The 27,043-nt window shown below is 37.7% G+C and overlaps 1 protein-coding gene across 11 annotated transcripts in view; it reads right to left on the reverse strand.

Moving 5' to 3' along the window:
* Tenm3 (teneurin transmembrane protein 3) overlaps positions 1 to 27,043 on the reverse strand; it is a 1,282,613-nt gene that overhangs the window by 869,731 nt on the left and 385,839 nt on the right. For all 11 annotated transcript variants that reach the window (XM_031339793.1, XM_031339799.1, XM_031339798.1 and 8 more), the window contains exon 3: positions 2,732 to 2,809. The gene's annotated coding sequence lies outside the window, so the exon portion shown is untranslated. The remainder of the gene's footprint in view (positions 1 to 2,731; positions 2,810 to 27,043) is intronic.

Genomic DNA, 27,043 nt, shown 5'->3' on the forward strand with positions numbered 1-27,043 from the left:
TTTTTGGCATATACTTCTGAGAGTGGACATAAGAAACAAGAAGTATAAAAGAAAGTAGGATGCAATTAGACCTCCTCAAATTATATTCATTGAAGGTAGAGTTTAAAAATAGGCACATCTTAGATGGCACAGAAATTTCCATAATGGACAATATTTGGCAAAGAGTTTATGTCTCAAATATGTTTGAAAACAAGGCAACTATATCTCATGGGCAACTACCTTAAAAAACATTCTGAAATTAAAAGGAGTAAAAGTGACATGCATGCCTAAAGTGAGTTCTGCACCGGCAGTCATAGAGTAGTATAAATGAAAGCTATGGGGAGACAACAAGGTAGGTCCAAACCTAGAACATTAATGACATCAAATGCAGACAATGATTGGGGAGAAATGTAATGGTGAGTCGTTCTTGTGGGAGTATAAAAGGGGTACACAATCTGCTATGATGAGATATTCCTAAATAGTTTCTGAAAGAGTTAAACACACTTGTTCTATGACCCAGAAGTTATCTGATCAGAAATGAACACACACACACATGCACACACACACACCCAGACACACACACACACACACACACACACACACACACACAATGCTCACACACATGCACATAAACACATATACATGCTCACACACATGCATACACACACACACACACACACACACACACACACACACACACATGCTCACACACACTTATGTGCATATGTCACCACAAAAGGACTTCTTAAAAAATGCTTACAAGCAGTTTTCCTATCTCAAACTTGGAAACATCCCTCTCTCATGTGAAATGATAATTAAATGTGGCACATTGTTAAATGCAATGCTAGCAAACAATAAAATAACAAGTGCACACCTACTGCTATGCTCAACAGCACAGATGGAACATCACAGCAAATCACGAATGTCCAGGTACATAAAGCAGACATTGTATCACTGCATGGAGCTGCAGCTCAAAGACAGGCCACGTAAATTCCACCGTCAAAACGAGACAGTGTTTGCCTTCAGTACATCTACTGTAGTGAGTGGAACTGAGCCCGCCTTTCTTACAGAATGATCTTGTGTTTTTCCTTATGCACATTAATAGCAGAGTGGAATATAGTCCAGCTATATTTATTTTTGTAAGAAACTACCATTTTATAAATGAAAGTTGGACTACTGCTATGTTATCTTTTAACATCAATTTGTATTTTTCAACTCTATTTTATGACATATATACTTTACAAGGTATATAGCAACTTAAGATTTTATAAAACTTGATCAGAAAGTATTGATTTTAAGCACTCTTATTACATGCACAGTTCCCATAGCTAGGGACAGACTTAGCAGATACTTCATAACATGTTTCGGTGACATAGAAGGGAAGACTACAGATGCTTTTAAACTAAAGTATATCCTGAAATTTAGGGATTAGGTCGTGTGGTCCTCCCATGGAACAGATTCTTACCATTTAATATACTAGATTGTATCAAATGCTGCACCTAATTAATGACACTAAATGTAAAGAGATGAGATCTATATGACATTCTCTTAAGAAATTCACTAAAGTAGAGATTAATAATGTGAGAAGCATCAGTGATACTGAAAAAATTTCATGACTTATTTTTAGAATTTTGAATAAGGAGAAATCCTAATATTTTCCTTTTAAAATATTCAACTGGTCTAGTTCTGGCTGAATCAGTAAGAGAATCAAGTGTCAGAATGTAACTGCTATTTAGAATAGGTCTAAAATTTAGTAAGCATTAGTAGGCTGGTAGTAAGCCTTCCATAGTAAATGACCAGAGAGATAGCAACCCTCCTTGACATAAAAAAAGATGTGATCTTATTTCTCATTTATTGTACTAAATACAATGGAATATTCAACAAACACATGTCTTTCTTGATCTTGGGCAGGCTTTTTATTAAACACAAATATAAATGGGTATGACTATAGAGATAAATCAGCAGTGACCATCAATTAAACAAGTGATGTGTGCTGGGCTTCTGGGTGACAGCATTTCCAGTCCAACTAGCTGTTACACCACCTGCCAAAGAGGTATTACATAGATGAGAGGGTCACATGGCCCTCCTGCTCATATTTCCCCTCTTCGTTATGAATTTTAAGTTACTCCAAGAACAGTAATTTGTAGTGTTAGAAATCTGGGTTGTGGGTAATCCTAATAGGAATGGAGAGAGGGTGGCTAGCTGAGAAGCAGGGGAAGCAAGGGTGGGGCCCGCACTGGGATGCTGGTGAAGTTAATACCACATAATGCATCACTTTGTGAAAATCCATGGGGCTGTTCAGAGACTCGCATGTTCTTCAGAATACATGTTGCATTTCAAAACATTTTACCCTAAATATAAATTCCTTTCAGAAAGATGTGGAATTTCTACAGCATTGTATAAAACTGAAAGATTTTATGCTAATGTATAAAAACCCTATAATTAATTCTTTTCTCTGTTAAATCTATCTTCTCTTCAAATAAACCAAGACCTTGAATTTTTTAAAAAATCATTTATTTATATATCTGTCTGTCTTCCTGTCTGTCTGTCTGTCTATGTGAATGTTAATGTGTGTGTGTGTGTGTATATGCACGCATGTTTGTGAAATAGGGCTTAAAAGAAAACGAGGGAAGAAAACCTGAAATTTGTAATTGCAATATGTTTGAGAAATATATATATATATACATATATATATATACATGTATACATGTATATATATATGTATATATATATATATATATATAGTACTTACCCAAAAGGTATATTCTTCCTCAAGTTTCGTGGCAGGTCCTTTGTGTCACCAAAGCAAAGATATCAATGCAGCTCAAGCCTGAAAAAGGAGAACAAAGAGAAAATGTACTATACCATAAAACTTTCTTTTAAATGTCTAATAATTATTATAATATATTAATCTATAAGTCATAAAAATAAGCCATTCACTCAAGTGCTCAGGTAAAAATAATCTCTTGTTTCTTGACAAGGAGATTATAAAAACTGTGGAGTGACTGAGCTGCCCTGAATACAGTGCTTAATCAGCTGTTTTTCATATATATGTTCACAATGCCAGTTTTTACAGCCAGTATTTGTGTAAGTGGTACAGAGCCATAGCAAGATAAGAAAAAACAAACAAATAAAAAAACCAAAAAAACAAAACTTCTTAAAAAATTAGTTAATAAGCAACTGTAACTAACATCCTGGTTGCCAATTTCCTAAAGGAGACATATAGGTTATGAGATCAGAGGGCACCAAAGAGAATGGATCATACTTGAAAGCATAGATGAGATGCTGCAATGGGGGAGGCATGTGTGGGATAAGTGTTCAGGTACAGGGGATAAAGTAGTCACATTATAGCTTTTGAATATATGGACATTAAAGGGAGAGGGAACTCAGTGTATTTCAGTTTGATAGATGACTTTTTTTTTTTAGAAGAATTAGAATGCAGAAGAATGTTAGCTTAGATTTTTTTTCCAAAACTTACTTTAATAAGTGTTCTTTTTTAATTCCTTAGCTAAAATTTAATTGCACTTATCTACATGTGTGTGAATATAGTCTCCATGTGCATGCTAAGTATGGAGATCAGAAGCCATCTCGCAAGAGACAGTTCTTCCTTCCACCATGCAGGTCAACAGGATTGATGGCCAATACCTTAACCTACAGAGCCATCTTGCCAGTTGTAACAAAATGTTTCTTTTTTTCTTTTATTAGATATTTTCTTTATTTACATTTCAAATGTTCTCCCCTTTCCTGGTTTCTCCTCTGGAGAAAAAAAAAAAACAACCTATTTCCTCCTCTCTCCTCCTCCTCACCAACCTACCCTCTCTTGCTTCCTGGCCCTGGCATTCCCCTACACTGGGGCACAGAGCCTTCACAGAACCAAGGGCCTCTATTCCCATTGATGATGGACTAGGCCATCCTCTGCTACATATGCAGCTGGAGCCATGAGTCCCTCCATGTGTACTCTTTGGTTGGTAGTTTAGTCCCTGGGTGCTCTGGGGGTGCTGGTTAATCCATATTGTTGTTCTTCCTATGGGGATGCAAACCCCTTCAGCTTCTTAGGTTAATAAGGGTTCTTAAACTCTTCAACCTCTCTTTTAGGCCACCATCCAAAATAGGTAGTGGAAAAGAAAGGTTATTAGGGGAAGTCGACCTGTTTAGAAATATTTTGGGAGTGAGGACGATACCAATATTTGTTGTCAGCATATCAGCAATTCAGTTCACATAAATTAGCAGCTTGATCCACTTGCAAGTACCATTCACGAATCAGCAATGGCAGTACAGTCCAGAAGAAATTGAGAGGCTATGCCAATGGGCTGGAGTCTGAGGAAGGGACAAGAAGCTGCTGGAACATGAGAGGTCTTTGGTGCTTTTCTCTCTATGATATCGCGTCACAACAAATGATGATCAGTGAAGAAGGCAAGGTGAACCAATGCCACAGCATCATCAGCAATGACTAGCAACAGCAAAGCTCAAGGAAGACCAGCAAAGAGTGGCAAGGTGAACCAATGCCACAATGTGGTCCACTGTCTGTTGGGTTATACTTATACTCTTTCCAAACATCATGTGTCCTTTCACCAGAGTGCTTCCAGAAAAACACCCTAGGTCTGTTTTCAACAAACCATCCTCCCACAAGTCTGTTTCAGCAAAACATCCTTTCATGAGACGGTCTCCAGAAAAACATCACATGATACCAGAAAGACACCAGAAAATTTTACTTCAGAAGAAACTTTTCACGCAAGAGACTTTATTGCAGACACATTTGTAGCAATGTGACTCAGGTTCAACAGTGAGTAAGAAAGGTATGAGCCATGTGTCTGTGCTGCAGCATTTTCTCTGTCCAATCACATTAGGGCAGTGACAGGCCTGTGATTGGACAGGAATAGAGAGGGGGAGCTAAAGTTGGAGGATGAAAAAGGTCAGAGAGAACAGGAGGAGGAGGAGATCATCATGGAGTCAGAGGATGATGAAGAGTCAGATCTTGAGTGGTTATACAACCAAGTAAAGGTTTTTACAAAATACATTAACTGGGTTAGAATATTGTCTTTATTATTTGGTTCTGAAATTATTGTATTGGCATCTTGTAAATTGTGATTTTATTATTATATAAATCTGATTGATATTAAGGCCTTAAGAGTCATGCTTTGCTTATCGGGTCCAAGGCACTATCTAGATGAATGATTGTTGGGGTATGTAAAGAGTTGCATGTGAGCAAGATGTTTTTAATAGCTGGGAGAGAATAACTAGAGCCTGCTGGGACATGGTGATGTCCAGACTGCACTGTCTCAAGAACGTGGCCTGGTAGGAAATGGAGTTTGCGGGGAGAATTCATTTTTAAACTATTCCCACAACACATCTGTCCTCACTAGGACTGACTGACACAATGGATTATAATGACAAGGAACAGTGGTCCCTGGAGAGTTTGTAGAAGAAGAACAAATTTGACCCAACAGGCAGAGACATTTTGAGTTGCAGGGGAAAGATTCTTAAGGCAGTGTCATCTGATGAAACCAGGAGAGACAGCATAATAGTAGTATGTAAAGGGGAGGAACAGGGACAGCCTCAATTATGGGCAGGGAAAGGAAGCCATCGAGGGCATGACCTTCAGGAGAGCCTAGTATCAGAAAAATCAAGCAAAGAGTTTTAGAAGAGAAGAATATAATGCATTGAAATTCAAGCAGAGTTCATGTTGGAAAATGATTATTTCTCTTTTCTCCTGACTTGTTTAGATTTAGATCCAAGGTAATTATAAATCTGTGGAGCAACAGAACCTGCATGATACTCAGTTTTTGCACGTATATATTAGTAACAAAAATCTGCCAGAAGCTGTGTATTTTTCTGTGCCTTAACAAATTAGTTAAGAGTTTTGAAGTTACCCTAGCTGGAGATGTGCTATGCCATGGTGGGCAATTATTCCTACGAATAGCTCTTTTAAATGTTCTTTGTGTGCCAGTGATGCTTTACACACTAGGAGTACTTTCCAGTGATAAAACTTAGCATACCAGAGTTCTGTTGTTTTAGGTAATTAAATTTAGCATACTACAAGTCTCTGTCAGTGATTAAATTTAGTATACTAGAGGTCCCTGTAAGTGACTCTAATGTTTTCCTTCTTTAAGCAAGCAGAGTATTTGTGGACATGAAATACTCAAGGGCTCAGCAATATGCCACTTTAAGCTGTCATGTCTAAGAAAAGGGACGGAGGACAATATCATTGTCTGAGTGCTGAGTTTTAAACTCTGTGTGATGAATCTCAGAGTTCAGTCTATCTCAGAAGCTTGGGATTTACTTATGACCTGGGTGTACCTATGCACCCAGAAGACTTATTCTGATGCCGGGCACTAGGGGCAAAGCTACGGCCAAGACAAACCTGATGCCACAGTTCATTTGGGAGTTGACAGAGATGATCACGAGTGGATGTTTATGGGGAAGCATGAAGTGCTATTCTAGAAGACTCATGATCATTAACTCATTTAACTTTTTTCCTCTACCTCAAAAGGAAGACACTTCTTGGTGCCAAATAAAATGGATCAGGTAACAAAAATTCAGAAAATTCCCAAAGATAGAAATTACATGTTAATGTATGGAGAACAACTACTCATGGGTGCTAACATATTTAGCCATGCCATCAAGACTAAATATCAAGTGACTTAAAATAATTACTTGCTATTACCTTTTAGTTTGGAAAAAAAATTACTTTTTAGCTTTTAGAAATTTGATCTCCCTTGCAGATATATAGAAAAAAATAAGACCTACAACAGTGGTTCTCAACCTGTGAATTGTGTCAGATCTCCTGCATATCAGATATTTACATTACTATTCATAACAGTAGCAGCATTATAGTTATGAAGTTGCAACCAAGTAATTTTGTGGTTGGGGGTAACCACAACATGAGGAAGGGTCAGAGCACCAGAAAGGTTGAGAACTACTGCTCCAGAGATTTAAAGAGACTTGTTAGGACAATTTGTATTCTACGTAGTTTCATAAACAGTCATAAGCAAATGGCCTCAAATTGTCCATTTCCAATGCTCCTAGATTTTTTCTATATTTTGAGGTTTTCCCAATCAGTTTGCTTGTATATACACTTGGGTTGCATTGGGAAAAGAACTGTACAACGGACAGATTCCTGAAACACCACCTTGGAATGTATATCTGAAGATCAGAGGAAAAATGTCTATGATGAAAATAGACAGAGTGGAAAAAATGGCTATTTCTGTCAGTGCTAAAAAGCTGACAGAGTCACTGATTAAGGTCACTGCCAATTTCATCAATGAGGAAAGAGCTTTAGCAAGCAGTCAGCCCCTCATTTTCATAACGCTGTAAGCCTGTGGTGATGACACTGTCAGTGTGTCTATGATCAAGCACAAAGACGATCCAAGGGTCAACTAGATGAGAATTTTTTAGTAGAGTGCCAAAGCTATCCTAAACCGATGCCACATAAAGCATATATGTTTTCCTGTCCCCTGTCACCTTCAGGGCCATCGTCATCAACAAACTGACAAGATAGAGGACAAAAGGAGAAGAACTCTAACCAAAAGCCAAATTAACATTTCCCCATGGCTTATCTGGAAATAAAATCTCAAACCTGCAGGTGGAGTCTTTCCATTAAAGGTTTATTTTAGAACAACCTCCACTGATAGAAGATATTAAGATGTAAATTCTTCATCCCAAGGTAATATCCAAAACCGTATTGTGAGTTATCAACCAGCATGGCCTGGTTTGCAACTCAAGTGAAGTATGCTCAATGCTTTTCATAAGGGCAAGCCTCACACACAGACAAAGATACTCGTTAATTGACTTTAGTGGCACTTGTTAACGGGATGAAAATGTAGCAATTTCACATTAGAGCAGCTTCCCTTTGTACAGACAGCTGGCGTGTTTGGACATGTAGGTGTCCCAGGCCCCAATGTGACACATTAAATCACCTCACTGGAGAGAAACTGGAGAACAGTAAACAGAAAGTGTGGCCTGCGAATTTGGTGGTGTTAATTCCAGGACCTTGGAAAGAGAGGCTGTCCTCTGAGAACACAGGAGCTTTTAAATAAGCAAGAGCAATATAATGCTGTGAGTCCTAGTCAAAAGTTCTCTGCACATTGGGTTTACACCAGGGATAGTTGGATGCTAAGATGCAAGTTTTAACGTGTGAGGGCAGTTTGCCTACCATATCAAATTAGATCTCATGCAACCTCGCTTCACCAGGCCTCTTGTTATTGTTCTTAACTGTACTAAGTAAGAAGGTACATTATATTTCCACACATGCACATAATAATTATTATTTGCCCCAATTTTTATGCTTCTTTCCCTCTCCCTTTTCTCTTCTATACCACCTAATAAGTCCCCTTTGATACTAATGTCCCCCCACCAATTTTACATCTGGGACAAAGTATATAGTACTTTGACTTTGGGGACTGGCTTACCTGATTCTGCTCCATGTCTGGGTTGAAACAATGCCTGACTACACTGGTCCTCACATCAGTTTCCCAGGTGTGGCCTAATTAGTGGTAAGGTATATTTTTGAAGGGGAGCTAGGTCTCCTTTGGACCCTCAGATGCAACCAACTGTCTCTCATCCTCTCTTTGTCACTCATCCTCTCTCTCCTCTCTTTTTATCTTCAGTAGCCTGGGTGTTTAAGTTTTATAGCCATTAGTACCAGAGGATACAATGGTGAAGATGCACTCTCCATCTGGGAAAAGCATCGCTTTCTCCGGGTCATTCTCCAGGTCTCCAGGGAACCCATGCTTAAGTCCCTCAAACACAACCTTGCCCTGTGGATGCTAGTGCCCCTTGAAGGTTCTGCTTGTTGGTTAGAAAACTCATTTTTTCTAGGTTACTATATGCAAGCCTAGCAGAGAATCATTAATACTATCAGGGGTTGGCTCTCCCCAAAGGAATGGGTCTCATGTTGGGGTAGTTGTTGGTTGGTTGTTCCCCCAAGTCTCTGCTCCATCTTTATCCCTGCACATCTTGTAGGCAAGACAAATTTTGGACTGAAAGTTTTGTGGGTGGATTGATTTTCCTCTCCCTCTTTTGGAAATCCTGCCTGGCTGGTGGTACGTGGTGGCCCTTTCAGGTTGTAGAGGCTTCATCTAGCAGCTGATGGAGGCAGATGCAGAAACTCATAATCAAAGATGATGCACAGCCTGAGGAGTTTTGTGAAGAGCAGAGGATAGAAATGAGCAAGTCAGGATGGTTGAGGATACCATAAGACCTACAGAGTCAACTAATCTGGGACCAGACCATGGAGGCTCACTGAACCTGGGCCACCAACCAGGACATATGCAGGAGCTGGAACTAGACACCCTACACATTCATAGCAGCTGTGAAGCTTGGTGTTCATGTGGTTTCCTTAACAAGTAGAGTGGGACTTGTACCTTTCTCTATTTTCTGCCATTGGATCCCCCTTCCCCTCTGCTTGGACTGCCTGGTTGGGCCTAAGTAGGAGAGTATGTGCCTAAACCTGGTGGAGTGGTACCCAAGGTGGGCTTCCCTTCTCTTAGGACAGGGGTAAGGGGCATTGCGGGGAGGGATTTGTAAGGGTGGGACTGGGAAGAGAGGAGAGAGGAGGGTTGTGATCAGGATGTAAAGTAAATTAAAAAGAAAAGCTAATAATAAAAGAAAACTCATTTTGCCTTCTGATGTTGAGTCATGTACAGTTTCATGAATGGTTATGTGTATTTGCTTATAACTATAATGCTGAGGTTGTAGAAGGTGCTGTTCATGAACTAATATTAGTACATTGCCAGAATTAACTGTGCTAGACCATTATTCTGCTAGGACATCTGCCTGCATCTAATGCTTGAGAACTTGGCTGTGTTCCTGCAACATAGGTTCACATGAAAATCATCAGAATTTCTGAAATTGAAGGAGGGACAAATGGCTAGTATTGCTGCTTTCAATTTGTCTTGGTTGCAGACAAACTTAAATGAATTAATGTATTATGCCATTATCATTAAATTCTATATTTCTTTATCAGTTTGGTTTATTGCAGAATTGCTAAACTATTAATATGTTAGGTATTGTGTTGTTCCTGCTAAGGTATTTGCTATTATTTTTTGTTCTGAGTAGAAATTGAGATATGTCTATTCCCGCAGCCTAAACATTTCAGTCCTATCACTTTAAAAGTATAGAGGTTGGTCATAAAATGTTTTACTTAATAAAAAGATACTTTTAGATCTTGTATCTGGGAGAAAGGTTTGGGGGGGCTATATACCCCAGAAAGAGATATAAATAGTAGACAATATATTGACAGTCTTGCCAAGGGTCAATTTCATTTGTATACCAAAGAACCCAAATTTGTTTCAGTTTTGACTTCTTACCCAGACATCATGAAAACCATTATCGTCTCTGCTTCTAATCCATTCTTTTTCAGAGTTTCAGACATTCATTTGGTGCTCAGAATGTAAATTACATTTCCTATTTGTCCTCAAACCAATGTGGCGTTTCTTTATGCTTTTTAGGCATGATATTTACTGTGTCTGTGACATTTTTATTTAGTAGTCAGTATTAATAAATCATCATGAAAGTAACAACATCATTGTGATTTTGTTATAAATGCATTGCTTATAGTTCTTTGAAGAAGCATGAATGTTCAGTCACAATAAAAACCAATCAAAAGGGAGAAACATGGTTATTGATGGCATCTAATTCATCTTGGAATTGGTGAAATTAATATAGTTAACAGAGTGTTACTTTCTTTCAAATTCTGTTCTTTACAGCTTATGATTAAAGTAGCATTTTCTTAAAAAAATTATCTAGGCAAGACTCTATATAAATCACACCACTGCTGACCCTAACACAGTCATGTTGCTTTTTATAAAACAGACACATTATACTATCATTTACTCCTGATATATTTTGGAAACTCCTCTGGGCTTTTGTTCTGAATGTCTGAAATGAACTTCTGTTGTGGATGCCTGTCCTCACGTCTAGGGATAGCTTCAGTAAGAACTGATGTATTGGCTTCTTATGCAATACACCATTTTACCATCAAAATACATGACTGTTATGGTTTTTTTTTATATATATTTTATTCCCCCAGAAGTAACTTTCTACAAACTTAAACTGATCATGTACTTCCAATCATCAGAACGATCAAGTAATAATAATAAAAATAGTATAGTACAGTTCCATAAACAATGGAATGAGACAGCAGTTCCACAGTAATTTCACTTTAAGAAAGCACATATAAAAAGCTATCTTCAACAGTGTCTAAAAGACCTAAAAGTGTGTTGCTGTTTTTTTATCACCTTTTCATTTGCTTTTCATAGCAGTTTAGTTTGTGACAAAATTTGTTATGTGTCTCCAGCTCCCAGCATGCATTTCAGTTTATAACGTTTAGTAGATTAGATTGGATCAAGAAAAAGGAGACAAAATACTTGAAAATACATGAAAAAAGAGAATGAAAAAACTTTTGGCGTGCCAGCTAAATTTACTTAATGAATTTTAAAATTTGTATTACATTTCTTAAAAATTTAGGACTGTATGGAAAATTATGGTGTTAGTGTGTGCTATAATATGTCCCTCAGCTATTCAATACAGTTTTTCATAGCCCAGTGAAATACTTTCTTCTGGTGCATATATGTGTGTTTGCATAGGCAAGTTTGTCGAATTAAAAGTCATCCTGTCATTTTTATTTTTATTACAGAATTTAAATATCTACATTGTCATCAATAAAGCATTTAAAATGTCTTTGCTTTATAACATCTGATCAAGTAATAATACCCTCTTCAAAACCTCTAAAAGAGCAGCACAAAATTGAAGAAGTCCTCTGAGAAACAACTAAATTTGTTACTAGTATCACAATAAGGCCATTCATTAAATGGATACGAAGCATGCTACCCCAAACCAGCTTTCCTTTAAGCCATCAGTGAGCTAAACAAAGAAAAGATTATGGGGATGTTAAATACTGTGAAAAATTTTCCCCAAATTGAAAAATACTGGAAAAAGACATTTGACCAATAATGGACTTTGGAAGTACTAGGAGCTATGATGGAAAAGAAAAGGAAGTGAAGGAAAGAAAAACCAAAGAGAAAAAACTGGATAAATATCGACTGACCCCCTTAGCGCTCCCGGCCTTGCTTGTGTGTTGTCCATGTAATGAATATTTCAGTTGCATCTCAAGTTTCTTATATTTTCAAAGGCAGTAAAGATGATGAGTTTTACATCTGTTAAAGACTTCTGATTGGCAGACACTCTGAAAGATTGCCTCACATTTAAAAGGAGAATACTCCTTAGGAGCCATAGCCATGAAATATTTATCAACACCTTCTTTCATAAAAAAGAGCTAGCTGACTTTGTGACACACAGCTTACTATTAATACCAACAAAATTACACGACTCCTGTTAAATATCATTCTTAGGAGGTGAATGAGGACTTGTTTTTTTCTAGATGATCAGAGAGAATAATGCAGGTTACACTTTGTAGTTTCCTTGTAAAATGTAATATATGTTTGAGCTTTGTAGCATAGAAGACAGAGGGCTTTACAAACACTTCAGAAGACAACGTGAGATGATTTTCTTTCTGTACTGGTGTTCTTTTAATTGCAAAATTATATTTTTAACAATACCCACCCCTTTTTGTGGGACGCCTTTGGATAAAAAAATGCTGTAGCTAGACCTTCGAGTATACTTTTATTAAGAAAAGCAGAGACTCATGTGTTTCCAAATATTGTTCAAATCTCCAAATCCAGCTGAATAAATAAACATTATGTGAACTGTAGCCCTAAAGTCTGCGAATGACTCCTTGGGATGTAAAAAATAACTATGATTCCCTCTAAGTATTTCTTGGAGCCAATGATCAGCAGTTTTGTTTAAGTTCTGGGACCCCTGAGCCTCCATAAAAATAACTTTGAAATATTATATTATGTGTGAAAATTTTACACACATGCACATTTATAATCAGCAGACAGGGCCTCTGCCCTTCTTCAAACCCGATAATCAACCGTAGGACCTACTCAAACATGAAAAAAGGAGAAAGATTCAGAACGCCAAAGCATATAATCTTAGTGTCATTTAGAACCATGTGTCTCTCTGAAATCACCTATTACTACAAATCTCTTGGTTATATTTCTATGGAAGTGTCTGTTTCTCATTATCAAAGTCTAAAGAAATTGGATACAGTTATGTAACACTTGGCAAAGGGGGTCTAAGAAAAATGCATCCCGCAGTTTTCAGCTTATCTTTTCTTTCCAAAGCTGTAACTACCGTCTGACTTTCCTACTTGGGGGAAGCCAAGTGGGACAGTGAAAGGGAAATAAAAATCAAACCAAAGTAAATAGAGTGATGGCCCCATGCTTGAATCAATCATAGATGTCAGCCTTTAAACAATGATGATAGTGAACAGACACTAAGATCACGTGAGTAGGAAGATGGGTTACCTTTTAAAAGTTACCCTTCCCTTGGAAGATGGCACTGAGGGTTTTCATAATAAGCTTGCCAAATGCAATAGTGTTGGGGCTGGAGAGTTGGCTGGACTGGAAAAATACTCATGGTGTAGGCATGAGTACCAGCGTTCCAGTCTCTAGCACCTACATAATAGCTAGGCTCACTGACATCTATTTGTGATTCCACCGTGGAAAGTCAGAGACAGATGGACCCTTGGAACTTATTGGCTGGCCAGCCCTGCCTGATGAATGAGCAATCCAGTGCCAAAAGTTAAGGTAGAGAGTAATCAAGGAAAAGATCTAATGTTGAGTGTTCATTTCTGGCATCCACAGGCACTCACACACATACACCTACGTGAATGTGTACACAGGCACACACCACACACACACACACACACACACACACACACACACACAGTGTTAGGACTGTGGTGTTAGCAATATCTGAGATTTACCATGTTCACAACTATAATAATAATCATTAGCAACTGCTTTCTGTAAAGCAGATTAAGACCTTGCAGAGACAGCCTATGTTTTTCTAGGCGTGGTTTTAGTCAGAACCCAGAGCTACACAAGTCCCTGTCCCAGAAGTGAAGAAGAGAAAAGAGTCCAGAGAAATTTTGTGAGGAAGAAGTTCAGTGGGTCTCATTCCAACAGGTGTGCTTCCCCCATCTCCAGTTCACGTTAAGTCAGTTGATTTATAATTTCTTCAGATATTACACAAACAGTGTTCAGACAACTCTAGATGCACATCTGATCAATTAAGACAGAATGCTGTTTTTGCAATTCAAGCTTTTAAAAAGCATTATAGTTAAAATACACTGTGAAGGCCTGCTGGGATAATTGGTTGTCAAAGTCCATGGGTACCAGTGAGTAGCCTTAAAATAGCAGGAAATGCAACTGCACACTAGAAAAGAAATCACTATTTCACTTTTTCAAATAAAACATATTGCACCTCTGAGTTCACAATGGGGTATTTGCTGAGAGCCTGTAATTAACTCATAATGACGAGATCTGCAGTGATAAACATTTCCTTCGCCAAGCGCTCGCTTGTTTCCCTCATTCCCTCCGAGTTTGCTCTGTCCTTGTCAGTTCTTCTAGTTGGCTTGTCACTACGAATCAAGACAATAACGGAGAAAAGGGCAAATAGTTTCTGTCGAAGGAGATTATTTGTTTTAATTTTTACCTAAATGACTTGATAGAAACAATTATGTTATTAAATAGCTTATAGGGCACTGGCAGAATGAGCGAGAGGGGGTGGGAGAGGAAGCTTCAACCTAGTCCTACAATGACAACTCAGAACCAACCAAATCAGACTCTAAAGTCTAGTCACCTATCACAGCTGTTTTCTGAGTCATCTCCTGGGCTGCACACAGCTGTCGAATTAATCTCCCCAAATACCTCTCCATCATGTCTCTCCTTCCCTCCAAACTCTGCAAGAACTGCCCAATACCAACAGAACAAAGTACACATTCCTCACCAAGCATTAAGCCCTCTACAATCTGCTTCCAATTTTCTTGTCTTGCCTCATTTCCCACTGTTCCATTATAACATAGAAGCCCATGTGAATTCTCCGCTCCAGTCTGTTCCATGTCCTTTGAAAGGCTTTAGGCTTGCTTTCTTCTTTCCCTGTCCAATCCCTCTTCCCTCACAATTCCTTAGGTGCTGGTTTGGATCAGGGAATGCTGGCTGGTCTGATAACCCGATATGGAACATGTTCTGGCTCTGCATGAAACTGTAAGCTACGTGTGAACAGGGGTTGCTCCTCCTTCCTTGCATATCCTGACATTTTTAAAGCACAGCATCCTGTGTTTTATGTTACGTTTGAATCAGCCATGGGTAGGGCAGTCCTTACTGTAACACCCAGAGTAATAGCCCAACATTTAGTTTAGCTCATCAGTATCATTTTGAAATAACTAGGTTATGATGCAAGCCCCAAATGATTTCTCCGTGGTTCTTCATAACCTCCAGAAAGTGAAAGTGCAGAAGAGGAGAGAGTAAATAAACCATACAACATATTTGGACCGAATCTATGGAACCTATACATATAGTCACAATATATTCCATAGCCAAATGAAGGTCATCAGTGCATGCAAATGCTAATCCTAAACGTAAAAATACTTGAGAAATCCAGTACTAGCCCAGGGTACCATGTTACCAAATCCCTTGGTTGTTCTGGACTTGGTGCAATGTCTTGGCTTTGGCTTTCTACCTGCAACTGCCTAAGAGCAATCTGAGCTTCTGCAACAGTTCTTCTTGTATCCCTCTCCCTTGGCAGATAGCCACGCTTCTGCAGTAGAAGGACAGTCATGGTGGGTGACCTGCTTTCAGCATTGCTAATGGGTGCGCTGTCTCCTAGGAGGAAAGCTGGCCTTTCTTCTGAGACTGCTCCTCCAGCTTTCCCTCTAACCGTCTAGCCACACTGCCTTTCCATCCTCCTGCAGCCCCATCTTTACATTCACCAGTCCCCTAACCTCCAAGCTTTTTTCTGGTTGGTCTCTAAGTTCATGTTGGAACATTTCTCTTTGGTTATGCCTTCTTTTTCCAAACTCCCGAATTTAATTCAGTGATTCTTACTCTCTCTCTCAATTCTCTATTATGTCACTTAATTTTCTGGCAGGCATTTGTGATATTTGAAATAAGCTTATCTACTTGGTATATTCCTGGTCTGTAGTTTATTCCTGGTCCATGTTTATGTCTTTCCACTAGAAAAGCAGGCTGTCTTTAAATACTTGTCAAATGAATATTTTAGCTTGATATATTCAGCCAATAAAGGATAATATTACCTCTGAAACCCAAGCTTTTCTGTAGCTAACTTGGTGTTGCATCCTACTCTACCAAGATGCTGATGGTGTCATCGACACCAAACTTGCCATTCACTCTTGAGCACTGGCCTTCTCTAGTATGTCCAGAGCAGAGGTTCTAGATTCAAGATGAATTTAACCGACAATAAGGTACCTGCCAGTCCAGGAAGAGTAGCTGTCTGCCATTTATAGACAAGAATGTGACCACAGAATTTCATCATGTTGGCAAGCCATCAAAGAAGGGCCAGTGTAGGCATCATAATACCTATTGATGAGCCACTTTAAATTTATTAGGAATCATTCAGCATTCATTGTCAAGGTGTCAAACATGGAGAACTGATGGAATTCTGGATCTACTTTTATTGGCCAAGGTTTCAATTTTTTTTAAATCCATCAAAATTATTACACAGAAGAGAACAGAACTCAGTGCTCACATATTTATTTCCTGCCATATTTTTCTGTATCAGCTTATCTATCCCAACAGAAGTAGAGAAGCAACAATTTCAGTTTCCCACAGAAAGAAACAAAAGCAGAAGCATGCTTCCTCTCCCTCCCTTCCTCCCCTCTTTCCTTCCATTTTCTCCTCACTCCTTTCTCATATTCCCTGGTATGAGCTTATTAACACAGCAAATCCCCCCATAAATGCCAGTTATGGCAACAATCCAGAGGGAAAACTCATCTTAAATGATCTCATTTCCAGGACTTTCATGTACCATGGAGAATACCAATCTTAAGTTCAAACATTTCTACCAATTTCCAACTGCAGGCAGTTCTTTTTCTTCAGTTTAAATTGAGGGGCTCAATGTTTCCATGTTAGGTTCACATGAAAGGGAGAAGAAAAAAAAACACATCATGACACTAGATAGGACACTTAGTTCATAACTGATACTTTAAATCTTTATTAATATTAATGTTTCAATATTACATGTTTTCAATTAATATTTGGGGGGAATTGCCATGTGGGTAGATTGAGAGTGGTAAATGCCACTTGAGTACTGATCATATCTTATTATTCAGAAAGACATCTGGTAAGTGCAATTACATGTGAAATTGAGAGTAATACTATATAATTAAGGACTCATGATAAAACATATTGTACAAAATTTTTGAAGAATCAATAAAAATGTGAAAACATTAAGACTAGTATTATTATTGTCAAAATTTTCAATAAATACAAAGAAAGCTGTCATATTTTATAACACCACGAAAAGCTACAAAATACATTTCACTTTATTCCACTTTCACTAACCAATTATACAAACATTTTTTAAAACTGAATTTAAGGGTACAGTCTGCTCTTTCAGGGGATCTCAGTTTGGTTCCTTACACTCATGTTAAATAGCTCATAACCTTGTATAACTATAGTTCCAGAGGGTCCAATGTCTCTGTGCTCCACAAACAGCCACAAATATGTGCATATCCCCAGTCCTATATATATATATATATATATATATATATATATATATATATATATATATATATATATATATATGTATACATACATATATATGTATATTATACAATTTTTAAGAGTTCATTAATGTTATAATACAAAATTAATATGAACTTCAATGCTCAGATGGTTGTTTGCTGTTATGTAATTCTGCATCAGTTTGTCTATCCCAACAAAAACGGATAAGCACCAGATTATTTCAGTTCTCAAGACAAGTAGCAAAAGTGGAAAATGAAGCCTAAGAGAACTCATTTTGTGTATATTAAAGTAAGATCTCTGTACCTGTGGAAGTGTGTTGTCCTAGAGATAACGTGAGTCTGAGAGGGCAGGCTTTTGCTTTTTCTTAGATCCATTCATCATGAGCTAGCATTGACATAGGTCACCTTCTGACCCTAATATATTATGACTAACTTAAAAATTAGACAAACAGGACATAAATATAGTGCAGAGATTGATTGCTTGGGCCCGGCTGACCTCGAATGACTCGAGAGGTTAAATGTGTTGGAAAAAATAATAATGAAACACTAGCAAGTGTCAGACAAAAGCAGGCAAGCCATGTTTCCCGTAACTTAGATTGGTTTGAGGACATAAATGCCTACCATGCCATGATTTTGCACCAATTTATTGGCAATTTAATCGCTTAGTAAAGTCAGGCATCATCCTTTATTGCCAGTCGGAAAAGGCAAATAGAAAAACCGTGTCTAGGGAGGGATTTTGCAGTCTGCACATTTGTCGGTCCTTAAATAAAGCTGCTTTTCTCCACAAATTCGCCTAGGACTTGTGGAGTAGCCCAGTGTTCTTCTCACTAATTTGGATTGCCTGAGGCCACAGACTCATTGAGTGGTTCCATTCATGGACAGCAGACAATGCACGAAAAAGCCAGGATGCTCTTCTGAGGAACTGAGCTCCAAAGAGCTGAACTCCACTAGAGGGCTTTGGAGAAAACTTCCATCCAGTCTACAAATTGTAGACATTGATTTGAAATAAATTGTGACTGATGATCTGTCGATGACAATTTCCATAATCATTATGCCGTCAGTAATTTATCAAGGTAATGATATTTGTGTCCCTGATGTCACATTCATCCTGTATTGGGAGGGCTGAAGAAGACGCTGTGATTTTTAAAGCCCTTATTAAGACCTGACTGGCTGTGCTATACTTCCAGCCTTACAGTAATCACTGTGATAACTACAAGGGAATAAAATATTTTAAAAATCTTGATAGGTTTGTAATAAAATTCTTTTCACAAAAATCTTCCCTTGCACAAAGGCGGAGACCTACGTTTGCAGGATTTTAATTAAATCAGCCTTATTGAGATTGCTCTGTGTACTTTGCCAATACGCTTTGGAAAGAGATGTTAGAGCATGCTGGCCAAAACAGTCTGCCCAAACACCCCCTCTTAACCCTCTTGGACTGTTTCTTCCCAGTGTACCTCCCTTCTCCTTAGGATGACTGCTATTTCCTAGCAACCATGATTGTTTAGCATGCATACAGTCAACAGATGCACCTATATTCTGCATTTACTCGCATTAGGTTTCAAAATTCCTGAACAATATTCCCTCCCATCTCAGAAAGAACGCTAATGACATTAAACACTAAATGTCACAAGTGTCTCTTCACCAAAAGTGAAAAGTGAGCTGAGAAAGTCAATGAGAGTGATATAATTAACAAAATTAGCAAATGTGTTTTGAGATTGCCATTATAAGATGAATTCCGATTAGACTGCAAATGTTATAGGATCATTTCTACTTTCATAGAACATGGCTTACTCACATATAATCCAATGTCATTTCAAGAGGTTCATAAATAATTCTAGTTTGGCAACTTCTAGAGCTCCAGTAGTTAATATAAAGCAACATATCTTTGAAACTAGAAACTAAAGTATTAACTATCTTCTTTACTGTGTTTACTCTGTGAATAATTATTCTTATTAGGAGATCCTGTTTAGGTCACATGTCCAGAAAGTCTCTAGCTGATGATCAGCCAATTAATAACTTTGCCTGACATCGAGTTTGTAAGCTTCAGTTTCTAGTTGCATAAACATATGTAGGTGACAAACTGCTACTTTTCTTAGAAATGGTTCTTCCTTCACTAATCTGGATTAATTACCATGGCCCTATGACTTTAATCATTAAGATATTTCATATTATCTTGTTGCTTTTCCTGGAATTATTCATTAATTTATCTCATGGATTAATTATAACATTGCAAAATGAATATAACATGATATTTGCTCCCTCAGATAATAAAAATATGATGCATATACATTTTTGTATATTTATTTATCTGTTGTGCATAGATCTGGGGGTATTCAGGTACTGAGGAACATACATGGAGGTCAGTGGACAATTTGGATGAGTTAGCACTCTCTTATCCATAAGTGGGACCCAGGTATCAAACTCAGGATGTCAGGTTTTGGGATAGGTGTTCTTACCTGCTAAGCCTCTTGCCTACTCTTAACAATTTTAAGCATACAGTTTGGTGGCATTGAGAACACTCATAATGTTCTGCAACCATTGACATTATCCCTGATTTCTTAACCTTTAAACCCTGTACTTTTTGTTAGCTCCAAAACAGAGGAAAGATTATGACAGTAACTTCATATTATTTGGGGATAATTAAATGAGATGATATGTCTGGTACATAAGAAATGGTGAAAAATATACTCTAGTTCTTTTGATTGACTTTTGTCAGATGTATATACTATTTAACTGCTTTTTAAAGAAAGGGTGTGGACAAAAGAGGACAATTTGGGGGAATCAGTTCTCTCCTTTCACTATGGGATCCAGGGTTTGAACTTGGCGGGGGGAGGCTCAGGCTATTGCAGCAAATCTTTTTTTAAAAAATCCATTGATCTATCATGTAGGTCCCTTAACTCAAGAATCAACTACTGTGAAATTGCAGCACAATAGTCTTCATTTGAATAGAATATGGGTAGATTATACAAGGGCATTCATTGATGGCTCTATAACTAAAAGTCATCTATAGGTTCAGTCCAATTCACACTAACATTCTATAATTACAGCTCTCACTTAAACAGAAAACCACAATCCTAAAATTCACATGCAAGCACAAAAGATTGCAGGTAGTAACACAACACCATACTTTCAGTCATACTAGAGATCTATAGTAACAAAACAGCAAGGTACTGTCCAGAAAGAAATGTCCATCAGCTGGACAATAGAAGACTGGAAATAAATCCACATAGCTCTGTCTACCTAAATCTTGAAAAAGATACTCAAAAAATGGATTGGCAAAATGATGGTGTTGGGACAACTTGGTATCCACATGTGAAAAGCTGAAACTAGACACCTATGTCTCACACTTTACAGAAACCAACACCATATGATCAAAAACACAATACTGATATCTGAACTTTTGAAACTATGGCAAGAAAATACTTTGAGATAGTTATAGGACAAAACTTGCTTAAAAAGGTTTTACTGGCTCCAAAAATTCAACAATGACTTAAGATATATGGTTCTATGAACTTCAAAGTCCTCTGGGTAGTAAAACCAATGATCTTGAGTGAACATTCCAGCTAAAGAATGGAAGAAAATTTTGCCAACTATATATCTGACAGAAGATTAATATCTAGAACTTACAAAGAATTCAAGAACAAAATAACTAATAAATAACCCAATTTAATGATTAATTAAATAAACAAACTTTTTAATAAAGCCAGATAAATACATGAACAAATACTTAGCATCCTCAGCTATTAGAGTAATGCAAAGAAAACTACAGTGAGAGTCTATCTTCTCCTAGTTAGTTAGAATGGCTATCATTAAGAAATAAAAGATAACAAATAAGAAATGCCCATGAGGATGTGAGTAAAGAGAAGATTCATGTTATTATAGAGAACATAAATTGGTTCATCTATTACAGAAGTCAGTACAGAGTTCCTCAAAAACAAAACAACTAACCAACCAACCAACCAACAGCAAAAACAATAACCCCACCCACCTGAAAGTACAACCATACTACAATCCAGCTATATTGTTTCCTCGTATGTGCCAGAGGATTCTAAGTCAAGCATGCCACAGAGCTCTTCTACACTCATGTTTATGATAGAACCATTTGCAACAGCCACTTTATAAACTCAGCCTAGCAGTCCATCGACAACTGAATGGGCAGAGAAAATGTGGTATCTACAACAATGGAGTTTTATCCACTCATAACGAAGAATGAAATGATTTCATTTCCTGGATAATGGATGCAAACTCAGAACATCGTATTGTGCAGAACAAGCCAGTCTCAGGAAGACAACATTGCTTGTTTTCTCTCATTGTATGTGATATTTATGTGACCAGAATATGGAAGTGACTCTCTCTAGGAGTTGTAGAGATGGCTGTGCAGCTAAGAGCACTAGCTCTTGAAAAGCCTTAGGTTTGATTTCCAGCACCCACATGGTACCTCATTGTTATTTGTAACCATAGTCTCAGAGGATTGAATGCTATCTTCTGGCCTCCTGAGGCACCAGGTGTGCACATGGTACACAGACATACATTCACGCAAAACAGCCATCGATATACAAAACAAAACAAAACACTTTAAAAATAATACAATAAAATAAAAATAAATAAAAATAAAAATAAAATAAAATAAATAAAGGAGTTATAGAGGAAGACAGCGTACATCAATCAATTTTAGGACTCTATAGGCATGTAAGCCATGCATACCTGCACATGTATGTGGACAAGTATACACCTTCACAGGTACATGCACTAGAAAACAAAGCAGCCAGAACATCTACAGACAGGAGGATCATAAGGAAAGGAGGAGTCTGGAAGGTATAGGAGTGGGTGTGGCTAAAGTATGCATTATATTTGATAGAAAATCTTTACACAACCCACCACTCCTTACAATGAATATACACTCTTCTAGTTTGTTCCCTGTTATTGTTATAAAACACTGACCCAAAGCAATGTGGCAGAAAAGGGATTATTTGGCCTACAGGGCCATCTCCAAGAGACACAGAGGCAGGAAGTCAAGCAGGCACAGGAGGAATTCAGCTTAGAGGCTGGCCTGTTTCCCCTGCCTAGCTCTGCTCTCTTTCTTTCACCAGCCAGGTACAGCTGCTCAGCACTCCACTAAGTTGAGCTCTTCTATGCTAACAACTAATCAAAGAAATACCAACAAACATGCAAATGCAAGTAAGCCAGTCTGGTTGAGGCGATTCCTAAGTTGAGGGTTCCTCTTCCCAGGCAAGTCTCAGCTTGGGTTAAATCATCAAAAGATTAAGCAGCCCATACACCAGTAGAAAGTTTTGAAAGGAAAAACAGCGACAGTCTACAGGGTAGTCATAGAAACAGCCCGCACATGTACCCCCATTGTCTCTGAGCTGCGAGAGCCATTTGTTCTGCTGATGGAGTGTCAGCCCTTGCTAGGTATTCTGCTTTACATTTGCAGAAACTATCATAGTCCCAATTACTGGAGCTGAAACAAAACTCTTGGATCTTTAAAAAAAAAAAGTCTTCTATACAAAATTCTGTGCATTACTAATGTTTCAATAACTATGTCATTAGAAACTTCACCCCAGGCAAAAAAAAAAAAAGAAGTTCAGGTTTTGGTTTTTGACTGTAAAAGCCAGAAGTGTGAATCTCAGAAAGCTAGATTACCAAAGAGCTTACAATCAGAGAGTGTGGAGATAGGACCTGAACCCAGTGCTGGCCACTTGGGAGATGCCAGACTACAGAAGCCTCTTGACAAAATGAACATGGTCCAGGAGCTGAAGACTTCTGGCTCTAAGGCTTAGCATAGATTCAGTTGTACAGTGAATCAGGTATTTATCCCCTCTGGATTCCTCTGTTTCCTGCCTTTATTCAGCATCTACCTTGCTACTCTTGTAAGGGATGAAAAGTCAAATGTTTCATTGTGAACATTTCATTCTAGGCAAGTATAATTCTTTGAGATTGACCTTCTCCTTGGTTTAGTTAGAAAGGTGTGACCCAGGTAACTAAAAACCAGAGCTGTGAATTTGACAGGACACTCAACAAGCAGACAAGTGGCTCTAGATGTCATTTTGTTTTAGTTTTCATGAGTTCTTTAGTTTTATTTCCTATGCATGGTTTTGCTTGCATGTATGTATTAAGTTATGTGCCTGGTACCTAGGGAAGCCAGAAGACATATGCTCTGGAACTGAAATTGCAGGCAACGATGAGTGATGGTGTAGGTGACAGAAACTGAATTCAGGTTCTCTGCAAGAGCATTGAATGCTCTGCACAGCTGGGTCATCTCTCCAGCCCACTAGAGGTCATTTAAAAATCTATTGGTCAGACATTCTTGATGCATGGAGAAGAGTGTTCAGTGACACTCAAATAAATCTTAGCAGGCATTGTGTTTGATGTACATAGTAGGCCTTTGAACAAGGTTTAGAACTCAGAGACAAATGACAAGGGCTCCGAATTTGCATTGTGGTTTTGCTTCCCTGAACATATCTTTAGTTAGGCAAATATTTATTATCTTTGAGTTAGATCTGTTATGTGGAATATTATTATTGTCTCTAAATCATGTGTTTGCCCATGTGTTACATTTATGTTTGGCTCAGTTCTCAGTTGTAATGCCAGGCCAAACAGGATATACCTATCTTACAGCATGGAAGAGAGAACCTTAAAATGATCACCCTTGAAAGAATAGCTGTCTTTAATGTTTTATTTGTGGAGTGCTAAAATTCAACATGGGTTCCTCCAGTCTTTTCTTCATGATAATGCATAATCAATTTGGATAATTGAGGGTTTGGGCAGAGACCATTATAACCATGTTCTATGACTATACCATGGGGTTTTGTGGAATGTATGACGCATGAATGCTAATATGAGTTAGGTTCTATGGAGAATTGATGGATTCTCCCTAAAAAAAGTAAGGATGCTAGCTTATAAAAGAAACTACATGTGTGTATATGTTTGTGTGTGTGTGTGCAGACATAGAGGTCAGAAGTAAACCTTTAATGTTGATCCTTAGAGGTTGTCTACCTTATTCGTTAAGACAGTATCTCATTGTCCTAGAACTCACTAAAGAGGGAAGTCTGGAGGGCTAGTGAGTGACAACTGCTGACCTGTCTCTGCCTTCCCAATACAAGTTCATTACATGTAATATGGCCACATGCCAGGACAATTTACATAGTTTCTGGGGATCAAAATCATGTCTGTGAGTTTCCATAGCAAGCCTCTTAAGAGACTGAGTCTCTGCCTACCTTGAAAATACAATTGAAAAAGGAAGTCATACAGGGCACAGCGCCAGGTACTAAGGGTTCTTTGTAGTGGGTAGGTTCCTAACACTTAGGTCGCATGTCTTGAAAAGACAATTCTTGGTGAGGAGACACAAGAGAGGTTCTGAAATCATCTTACTGGCCAGTAGATCTCTAGCTCAGGAGACATGTGCAATGCAAATTACCTGGCTCTCTCCTGATGGCTCTCATCCCAGGTTCAGTCTGTCTACTACTTCCTTCAGCAGCAAACCATATGAGCCTGTGGTTGCTTACCTTCTCCAGCAATGGAATGTGGAAATTACATAATTCTGTATGTGTGCATGTGAAATACGTAACACAGTTCAGAAAATTCATCACAAATATTCAAGGAAAGTTCAACATGGGAAAAATCAATAAATAATATATTATGTGTTAATGGAATGAGGAATAAAGGAAAGGTTTTTGATATAATTCAAAATACTTTATGATAAAAATGGCAAATATGTTAGGCTTGTAGGGAACATTCCTCAACATAATAAATTTAATGGATCAACACTTAATGCCACACCAAACAGGGAAAAGACAAAAATTCTCTAATCTCTGAAGCAAGATAAAGATGTTTACCTTTATCACTTTATTCATCATAGAACTAGATGTCCAAACAGAAAAACTAGGCAAGAAAAGAAAAGAGCATCTAAGTGGGAAAATATATCAAATACTCTTATTAGCACATAACACGACCTTCTATATAGAAACCCCAAAGAGACTAGCCAAATCCCATCAATCTTGAGACTCAACAAGATTGTAAGAAGGAAAACTGATGTTCAACATTTACTCATGCCATACTATACGAGCACCAATGTTCAGAACCAGAAGAGTGATTTCATTCATGTTAAAATAAATGAATAATCTAACAAAATTTAAACCAAAGAGGTAAAAATTTCTATAATAAAATTTATAAATAAACTATGAAATAGACTAATCAAGATGAAACATATATACAAAAAGGTAAAAGAGTAAAAGAAATGAAAGGAAAAAAGAAAAGAGAAGAAAAGAAAGAAGGAAAGACATTTATACATTTGAAGAATCAAGACTGTTAAAAACATCTCTATTACTCCAAATTTCTACAGATTTAGTGAAGTATCTGCTGCAGTATCATGGTGGTCCTTCCAAGAGCCAGAAAAATCAATCCTAAAGATTTGCATATAATGCAAAAAGTTCTCATAGTTATCATCTTCACAAAAGTAAGCCAGTACAAAGAGGTAGAAGTGAGTACACGCATGTGCAGCAAACTGATCCTTGACAAAGGGAGTTAAGAACACACTAGTGTTTACCTGTTAGGTAAAGTTGAAAAAAAAAAAAGAGCTCTTTCTGACTTTATATCCAAATAATACAAAGATAAAACAAGGAACTTAATTTTAGAAGCTAGTTTACAATTATACTTGACCATGGAGTCTTAGAAATAGCATACAATGTCTAGCATATAGACTATTTAAAATTAAAATAAAGACCTGCAAAGCTATACATGAAGTGAATAGCCCTCCATTAAAAGCAAATGTAAACAATCCATGACAGTGCTCAGTGACACAACTGAGTCATTCTGAAAAAAAAGGTAAGAGTCACAATCCTCTAAAATGGAGCAAGTGGAGCTTAGTTTTGAAAAACTGCAGAAATTCTTTTTTATATTTGTTTTTTTATTAGATATTTTCTTTATTTACATGTAAATACAATATACTTTGGATTTTTGATGCTATAAAGGAGTGGGCTGGCTATTGGTATCTTTTACCTTGGCAGTTCTAATTAAAAATTAATCTAGCCCTCTTCTTCTTTGTTATGATCCTTTTATATCTCTTGAAAAAACATCAGCCGGTGTTTGCATTGTTACTTGAAACTTTCTTTTCTTTCTGTTCCCCTGCCCTACTTCCCTCCTTACATCCTTTGTTAGTAGCCTTGTTTGTTTCAGTCCCCCAGTAAATACAGTGTGCTCATGCATCTCATCTTACTCTATCACAGACCTTGGGCTTAATACTAAACTGTGTGAAATTAAAAAAAAAATAAAACACACTAGTGAGAAAGCAGACTTCTCAGATGGAGAAGGAAATTAGATACCATATGCAGAGAGGTAGACTAGCCCTTATCACTCACCCACGAAAAATGCACCCAATGTCGATGTTAGATAATGGAATGGGTAGAGGTGTGTGTGTGTGTGTGTGTGTGTGTGTGTGTGTGTGTGTGTGTGTGTGTG

The sequence above is a fragment of the Mastomys coucha genome, unplaced genomic scaffold, assembly GCF_008632895.1.
Source record: "Mastomys coucha isolate ucsf_1 unplaced genomic scaffold, UCSF_Mcou_1 pScaffold22, whole genome shotgun sequence".
Classification (NCBI taxonomy): domain Eukaryota; kingdom Metazoa; phylum Chordata; class Mammalia; order Rodentia; family Muridae; genus Mastomys; species Mastomys coucha.